We start from the raw sequence: 9346 nt of genomic DNA, 5'->3' as shown, positions 1-9346 counted from the left end.
TTTCACAATTAGAACAAAACATGCATCCTTGGGGCATTGTATTGTAAGAAGAGGGGGAGGAAGTATCCATACCATTGCCTCCCTTGGTCGAAGGGGAGATATTACCATGAGGGTTGGACATTTCTTTCATCAATTCATCCATTTGCTTGGTCATTTTGGAGATTTGGGTAGAAAGGTTGTTGATTGCGTTGGCTTGCTCCAATGCATAAACGCCCTTGCTAGAAGTAGCATCCCTTTCTCCTTCGTACCAATCATCATAGTGCTTTGCGGCTTCCTCTATAATACACTCCACTTCATGCTCTCCTTTGTTCATAATTGGACCACCGGCCGCGGCGTCTAGGCTTGTTCTTCCTTGAGGTGTGAGACCTCCATAGAAAGTGTGAATGAGTTGATACTTGGGTATCCCATGGTGTGGGCATTGACGTTGAAGCTCTTTGTATCGTTCCCATGCCGCACTTAGAGACTCACCACTCTTTTGGCGAAAACCTTGAATCAAAGACCGAGCCTCGGCGGTCTTCCTATGGTTATAAAACCTCCTCAAGAAAGCCGTAGTCACTTGGTCCCATGTCGTGAGAGAATTAGGAGGCACCTCCTTCTCTAGCCATTCTAGACCTCTCCCAATTAGCGAAAATGGAAACATTTTGAGGCGAATATATTCTTGAGTCACTCCGTTGGCCTTTATTGTGTCACAATATTTCTCAAACTCTTTTAGGTGCTCATGAGGACTCTCAAACTTTCCACCCGAGAATTGTTTCCTCTCAATCAAGGCAATCAAATTAGGCTTGATCTCGAAATTGTTAGCTTGAGTAGTAGGAGTTAGGATCCCACTTTGCGCTCTAAAAGCTTTGGGGGCCCTAAGACGACTCAAAGGCGTATTCTCTCCCATTTTAGAACCTTCTTTACTTTCAAACTTATAGGTTGAGAAAGGGTTGATTTCTGAATTCGAAGATGATTTAGGGCTATCTAATTCTTCACTTGAGGGTGAAGAGGGTGGAGTATCTTCTAATTCTCTTACTCCTCTCGTTGGAGTGCGGGAATTTCTACTCCTTGCTCTTGCTTCTCTTCGAAGTAGGGACAAAGACCTCTCTAGCTCTGGATCGATGGGAATTAAAGATCTTGAGCGGGTTCGTCCTCTGTTCATACAACAAAGCTAAGAATAACGTAAGCACTGACAAGTAACAAAAGTAGCAAACACTAACAAATAAAGGTGAGATAGTCTTAAACAAGCAATGAAATAGCAATGGAAACCGTTTCCCCGGCAACGGCGGCAATTTGACAAGGGAATAATCGTGTCGTTGAGCGACTACACCTAAGTCAAATTAATTTATAATGCTCTACCAACCTAATACGTGTATAGGATAAATAGAGGGGTCGAACCACAGGGAGACATGCATAAACACCGCATTCACTACTTAAGACTTTAAGCTATCTCGGGACAAGAAGTATGAATAACTAAGAGATTAAACTAAGGATTAAGAATGATTAAAGATCAATATAACTAAACACCAAGGGAAGTGGGTAGATGTAGATGTCACTTGATCATGCAATAACACAGAAGCAAAGCAATGGCAAACTAAGCATGCAAGAATATCGAAATAAAGCTCGATCTAACCGCCTTCCGGGGTTAATCGATTTCTCCTAACATAGCCTCTATGTTTCCACATTAGAACCATATATTAGAAGGTGCAAACAAAGAATTATCGATAGTAATGAATCTCAACTAAGTCAACTTCCGTTACTTGTTAGTAAAGACTCATCTTTGATCAACTAACAATGTGCACTTGCAAGAAAGACCAAAGAATATCAAGCATACAAAGACTTTAATCACCATTAACATAAACCCCAACATCATAAGCATGAATCAATTAACAACTACACCATCCCCACACCCTTGGCTAGGTGACTACTCACAAATCATATTGAAGACAATATCAATCATCAAATCAATAAGCATCAACATGATCAATAAGCAAAGAAGGAAAATCAAAATAAGCAAACCAAACTAGATACAAAAGTAAAGAAAGAGAGTAAGAGATTGCTCATTCATTGAAGATGAAGATTTACAAAGATTCAATCAAGCTCCTTCTTCAATATCCAAGTTCATCAATAGAAATCCACACTTTCTCTCTCTACTAATGAAGTTTCTCTCTCTAGATTAAGCTAAAAATGTAGAAAAATTAAAACTAAGTTAATCCCCCCAAAACGTTCTAAAAAAAGGGACTTATATAGTCCGTACAGAGTCAGCTGAGAAAAGGAGAGGTCCGACCGAACAAATGGGAAGGTTCGGCCGGACTACAGGGTAGGTTCGGCCGAACCATGGGTAGGTTCGGTCGAACCTCCCTGATCCTGGTCTGGTCGAACTCCTGTGGTTCGGCCACTCCTGCAAAACTGCCAATTTTCATCTTGCCCCTGCCTCGAAGTTCGGCCGAACCACTGAGCAGGTTCGGCCACACCTTGGTTCGGCCACACCATCAGGAGGTTCGGCCGAACCTCTTCTAAATCATGCTTCCTCTAGCTTCCTTTGAGCTTAGCTTCCTCCTCTTGAAAATCTCGATGGTTCCTACAAAGCATAAGCATGAAAAGCACAATAAGAACAAAGCGGGAAGACTAAGAAAAGGGAGGATAAAGGAGAAAGAAAAGAGAAAGCAAAGCTAAGTAAAAATGCTTAGAAAGAGGGCCAAACAAGTGCAAACGAGGGGAGAATCCTTAGAGAAAAAGGATAAAAGAGTGGCATAAATGCCACTCATCAGATGACTTCATTCGAGCGTTGAGGGACTCGTGTCGACATCGGTCCTTTGGGTTGAATGTTGCTTTGTCAAGCTTTTGGAGGGTTGTAGAGGTAAACCTTATTCCCTATAAAGTTTAGCTCTACATTTTAGTTAGCATTTATTGATGACTTTAGCTTCTTATAGATTTGGTTCTACGAGTATTTCCCCTCAGCTGTGACGGCGAGACCGTCGCCGCGCAGGTTTCCAGTTAGTGCTTCCTAGGGCAGCCGCCGTGTGGGGATGTCCACTGCATATGTCCAAGATTGGATCATCTCGGTATGATTCTTTTCTTATTTGACATTTTGAGATGCTTTAGATAGATTCTTGCTTGAGTTACGCTCTTTGCAGGAGCCTGAGGTGTTGTACCGTTCGTGGGTCGACCTGGCAGTACATGGGTTAGCCGCGCAGTATTCTGCTCAGCGGCGATATCTCTTAGGGACCTATGGAGCGGTTGCGTATCTAGGAGAGAGGGTTGTTATTCAGCATTCCTCCGATACCTTTGTCGGTCCTGCTCCTCCACAACGTCACATGTTTAACGCCACGAGGTTGGTGAGCATGTCAGAGGGAACTGGTACCCCTTGGGGATCTTACACGATCCCTGGGCGATGCTATGCGGAGGAGCTACTGCCGTTGTTAGCTCCAGTTCCTGTACCGGCTGAGGATGTGGCGGTACGATTTTTCAACTTTTACCTTTCGTTAAGTAGCCCCCAAGTGATGCTTTACTGATTTTGTTTTACCTTGTCAGGACGATGTTGTTGATTTCATGCTGCCCCGTATGTCTATCCATTATCAGGGGACATATGGGCCAATGGAGGAGATGATTCCTCCGACTCCAGAGGACGAGCGCTTCGTGGAGCGGTCGATTCCTCGCCACCAGACTCGGGTAAGCTTGTTTGCTTGCAACTTTTGTCCATATATATTATGCGTGTTTATTGACTTATTTCTTTGACAGTTCTCGCGCGAGGTGGTTTCGGCGATGGCACGACGCATAGATGCCTTCCGAAGCCAGCTTGTCCGGATGAGGAACGTGGCTACCTGTCGTCGGGACGACGCCGTTCAGGAGGTAGTCTTCCCTTCATATATTTTGCATTATCGCTTCGATTTTGCCTGTTTCTGATTTTAATTTCTTTTGTAGGGTCAACCCATTCCTTCTCGTACCCGCACGAGACCTGAGGTGCGGAGAGATCCGGCGAGGTCTAGCTCGAGACGTCGCCGCACTACATCGGGAGGTAGGGATGGTCGCTCTGAGGCTGCCCGTACTAAGGCGGTAGAGGGCTCAGGTTCTTCCTCTGAGGGTGCAAATGCTTCGCCGGTAGGCCAGGGAGAGGCTACCTCGGCTCTTAGAGGTAGTAGGATGTACAAGGTTGGCTCGTCATCGCAACAGCCTCCACAGCCTCAGCCTCAGGTTGATCTCGGGTGGACTGGTCCTACGTTGAGCTTTCCTCCTCCTGCGGAGACTGGAGTTGATGTTGGAGCTTGAGCCGGAGCTGGTGGAGAGGTTACTCCTCGTACAGCAGAGTTTTATGCGATGATGGGTTTACGTCCCCCGGCGCCGTAATTTGTTCCTGTGCTTTTTATTTATTTTATCTTGACTTTGTATAGAACTTTGCCTTTTAGTTAGACTCATTTTTTAGACATACTTTGAAAATACATACTATTATGAGTTTATTTTATTTATCATGTTTTTTTTTATTATTATTATTATGAATATGTGCATGTTTGTGTGTGCAAGAAAATGTGACAAATAATTTTGCGCAAAAAATTCCATCGTTTTTATTATTTATGGAGGGTATCCGACTTTCTCCCCCAAAAAGAAAAAATGAAAAAAGGAAAAGTCAAATAAAATATTAGATTTATAAAAACTTGGAAATTAGTCTAAATAAAATCTGATCGGGGGTAAATAGGTCGTTAAGCTACTACCCTAACCAAATTAATCATTTATAATACCTAAACCTACACTAAACTATTTAGTGGCAAGTAAAGGGTCGAACCACTAGGGAAGCACGCTAATTCAACATCAAATATCACTAATGCAAGAGAGGAAGGGGGGATTGTTTTTGTTGGTTTTGTTGAGTAAGAATACTAAAACTACAAATAAACAAGAAGATGATAATTAAAATCAATAGAAAATGACGCTAGGGATACGGGGGTATCCAATATGATTAGAAAGAGGAAAATAATGGTGATTATCATGAAACATACGCCAAAGAACACAAGATTCTACCTAAACAACTCATTCTCATGTAATAATCTAGGCAAATCAATAAAAGAGGTCTACACAAATAAGGATCATTCTCATGCATCCTATTAGTTACAATCAAATCAAGAGAATAAAGAAGCACAATCCATAAAAACTCCACTTTAATAACTTATTCTCATGCAATCATTAAAATAGAGGTGATCTTAATCTAGTTCAAATCACTTTCATGCATTTAAACTAGAAAACATCAAATAGAGTGCAACAATAATCCCAAGCTAATAAAAATCATGTCTTTCATCAATATATGGCATAAGTTCAATCCAACCATCATCATTCATCCAATATCAAATCATATCTTCCACCCCCTTCCCCTAGCTAAACTTTTAGCCTAGAGAAGGGAGATTAAACACAATATCAAAACTAGAAATAAACTCAAGAAACTCAAAACAAAACATAATTAAAATCAATGAAATCAATAACAACTAGATGAACTAATTAGATTAACAAGAATAAACAACAATAAAACAAATAAATAAAACTAAAGGAAAAGAGAAGAGATTACTAAAGAAAGGATTAATGAAAGATGAAAACTTGAATTCTTGCTTGATTGAAACTTAAACTTGAGAAAAATTGAATCTTGGAAGAAAATTGAGCCATAATCTATTTTCTCTCCCTAAAAATTATCTAATCTAACCCTAAGAGAGAGAAGCTCTCCTAAACTAATTCTAATCTATCTAAAATAAAAAATGTTGATTGAAAGTCAAGAGAAAATAACCCCAAAGGGGTATTTATAATATAAGTTAAATAAAAATAAAATAAAAGAAATTAAAAAGAAATAAAAATAAAACAATTAAAATAACTAAACTAAAAAGCAAAAAAAACAAAACTACAATAAAATAAAATAAAAGAAAATGACAAGGAAAAAGAAAACCGCAAAACCTCTAAAACCCGTCCAAACCCACGAATCATCAGACCTCCTTTCCCACTTCACTTTCGAATTTGGCTGCTCCAATTCAAACACCATCAACCATCATCCCAAACAACCATCATCACCGTTCATCCTCCATCATCTTCAGCAATTATCACTCAATCACCACCGTTCATCAACCACAATCATCTAGCTTCACCAGATTCTCGTCCTTTGGATTAATTGAAGAAATCGTGGATGTCAAATTTTCATAAAAATCACGTGAAAATCTCGTGATTGACCCACAATTGCGCGCCCGCACAGAAGTCGAGCACAGGTCGCGCAAAGCTACTGCCTCAACTCTGATTTTGGACTCTAATTTGCACGCTTTCTTACAGGGCTGCGCGGCCACAAATTGGTTGCTCTATGAGTTTGGGTATTGGGCGAATTACGGCTATAATTGGTGAGTAATTGGGTTATAGATTGGTGGTCGATTGTGGGTGAAGGGCTGGTGGTTGTTACGGGGGGTGATTGCTGTAGTAATTGTTGCGGGGTGGTTTTTGGTGGTAGATTGAAGTCGAATTGAAGGTGGTAATTGCTGGCGGTTTTGGTGGAAAAATGGGAGGTGTGGCTGGGTTGTTGTGGTATTGGTGGGTGATGGTGATGGTACGGCTGTTGCTGTTGGTGTTGGTGTTGTTGGGGGAAAGCAGGGAGCAGGGCAGTAGGTTGATGGTGGAGGTTCGTTGGTGGTTGCGGTTTTGTGTGGTGGAACAGGGGAGTGGGTGCTGGTGGCTGTGATAGGTGGGTGCTGGTGGCTGTGAGGCTGTTGGTGTTGGGTGGATGTGGTTGGGATGGTTGTGCGCTGGTGAATATGTGGCTAGAGGTGGTTGTTGGGGTGGTGTAGGATAGTTAAGGGTGTGGTGAAGGTTTAGGTGGCAGCAACTATGATGGCTAGGAAGGTTTTGAATTGTGAAATTTGACACATGACTCAATCCCGAACACAAAACTTGATTTGAACAAGAAAACGGAGCATCAACCTGAACACACCTACAACAAAAAACAATCACGAGGGTAGATTGACATATAAAATAGAATAAGACAAAGATAAAATAAAATAAAATAACTAAAAAATAAAATCAAAAGAAATTAAATAAAATAAAATAAAGAAAACTAATATGAAAATAAAATAAAATAAAAAAAATGAGAGAAACTAGGAATTATTAACTAAAAATACGTAAATAAACTAAAAACAATTAAATTCTACTAAAATACTCAAAATTAAGATAAAAGACGAGAATAAGCAAATAAAAGAATTAAAGAACAAAATGGGCTAAATTATTGTAAAATAAGCCGGAAAGCGACTCAATAAACACCCTAAAGGTGACATAAAAGTCCCTTATCAAAATCCAAAAAAAATAATATAAGAAATATAATAGTTATATTAATTATAAGAAAGGAATAAAAGAATATTTAGAAAAGGATAAGGAAACCATAAAGTCATTATCAGACTCGAATTAAGTTAAAAACGTTTTGGTGTAGCGCCAGGCGCTACACTTAGCGTTTGGCGCTAGGCTCTGGCGTCAGGCGCCAATAGTAGCGTCTGGCGCTAAATAGCGCTGAATCCGAGTCCTTCCCAGATTAAAACTGCTCCGATTTCGTGCATAAATAGCCCCCTGCCCAGCCGATTCTTTTCATAATTTCAGCAAATAAAATAATTCTTAGCTTTAGAAAAATAATATCATGTCTCTAGTCACCAAAACTTTTACCAATTACACCCATGAATGGTGTCGGTCTCTTAATGCCAAATAAAGAAAAAAATTAGATGTATTTCACTTGGAGGGTATTTATGGTATCAAAGGGGTAGATCTTGATTCAGATTTTATTTATACCGCTCTAGAATATTGGGATGTAGATACTCATTGCTTTAGAATAGGGTATGATAAAATTAGCCCTTTGCCGGAAGAATTTGGTGCTATTTTAGGTTTCCCTGTAATAGATCTTTTAGTAATCCCTAGAATAGATTCATATTATTATAAGGATTTTGAACGCTTCTTCAATTAAAAAGACATGGATCCATCAAAAATAGTAGATGGTAACATAGTTAATTTGAAAGAATTTGCTCGCCATTATTTTGATAAACCTTACTACGAATGTTTTCATGTTTATAGAAGAAGGGCTTTCTTATTTTTTATGCTTAATCAATTTTTTCTTACTAGTGGTAAAAATAATGAGGGTCAATCAATTATAACCGCCGTATTAGAACAAATTGAATCAGGGAGAAATCCAATGCCTTTAGTAGTTGGAGAGACTATGATTAGTCTTGATGAATTAAAGAGGAATCCAAAAGCACCTTTTCGAGGCTCTCCAATTTTATTACAGGTAGAAAAATAATATTTTTAATTACAAAAATCAAAAATATATTTTTGTATAGTAATAACAATTTATGTGCATTGCAATTTTTTTTTTTTTTTTTACAGATGTGGCTAATGGAAAGAATGGAGTTAATTAGCCCTCCAGACAACATTGAGAAGTACACTCCAAATTGCTTCGTGAAGAGGAAGAAATGCTTCTCTAAGATGGTGCGCCACGAATGGAAGAGGGTCTTCGAATACTGCAATTTTGCCATCAAGTGGGTCATCCCTTGGGGGAAAATAGAAAGGATGGTTGGTGTCAACAAGCAACCTTTCTGCCGTCTACCAAGCTTGTCCCGTATGAATTTTTATTATCCCTGCAGGGTAAAAAGACAATACGGCCTACTTCAGACTATTCCTTTCGGAGATCTTCGTCCTCCCTACGAGTTCCTTGTCTGCCAGGAAGTAGACAAGTTTGATGCTTATTGGAGTGCCAGACCTCTGTGGGAGGTAATTACCCAAAAGGTTCCTCCTTCCTTACCGAATGATGTAAAAAAGTGGCTTCTGAAGAAACCTTCAAAGGACATGAAGAAAAATCAGGGCAAAACTGATATGAAGAGTCGTCTAGGTGACAAGGTGGTTCCTGTTAGGGAACGCTTAGATGAAAGAATTGAGTTCAAAACACCTACAATGCCTAGGAAGAAAAAGTACTGCAAAAGATAAGGGAAAAAGGAAAGCTGACACCACAGAAAAGAAATCTTGGGTAGAAAAGAAGCATGGAGTCCTAGCTGAAGGGGAAACTATCTACTCCAAGATTGAATGTAGATCCTCTAAAGGATGCCTACTAGCTAAGGTTATGGATGAGGAGAAGGAAGCAGACAATAATTGGAAAAGGGCTAAGAAAGAGAAAGAAGATTAAGAGCATTGCTTAATTTCCAATTATTAGACTTAGTTTATTTGTTTTTTTTTTATTTAAAGTTAATTTATTTAAGCTTTATTTAAATTCCATCAACAATGTAATTTATTTTATTAATGAAATTTCGGCTTTTAATTAAATTATTTACTTTAAATTTATTTTATTAAAGCAATGAAAACCGAAAAAATTAATTTTCCAGAAATT

The 9346-nt window shown here is 39.3% G+C and overlaps 1 non-coding gene across 1 annotated transcript; it reads left to right on the top strand.

The window, feature by feature from the left end:
• Positions 1-401: 401 nt before the first annotated feature.
• Positions 402-507, top strand: LOC145557054 (small nucleolar RNA R71). The gene has a single exon (XR_014092134.1). It is a non-coding gene; the product is annotated as a small nucleolar RNA R71 (small nucleolar RNA).
• Positions 508-9346: the final 8839 nt, after the last annotated feature.

The sequence above is a fragment of the Chenopodium album genome, chromosome 8 (genome assembly GCF_948465745.1).
Source record: "Chenopodium album chromosome 8, dcCheAlbu1.1, whole genome shotgun sequence".
Lineage (NCBI taxonomy): Eukaryota > Viridiplantae > Streptophyta > Magnoliopsida > Caryophyllales > Amaranthaceae > Chenopodium > Chenopodium album.
The sequence above is the reverse complement of the archived record's forward strand: the minus strand, read 5'-3'. Positions and strand labels throughout refer to the sequence as shown.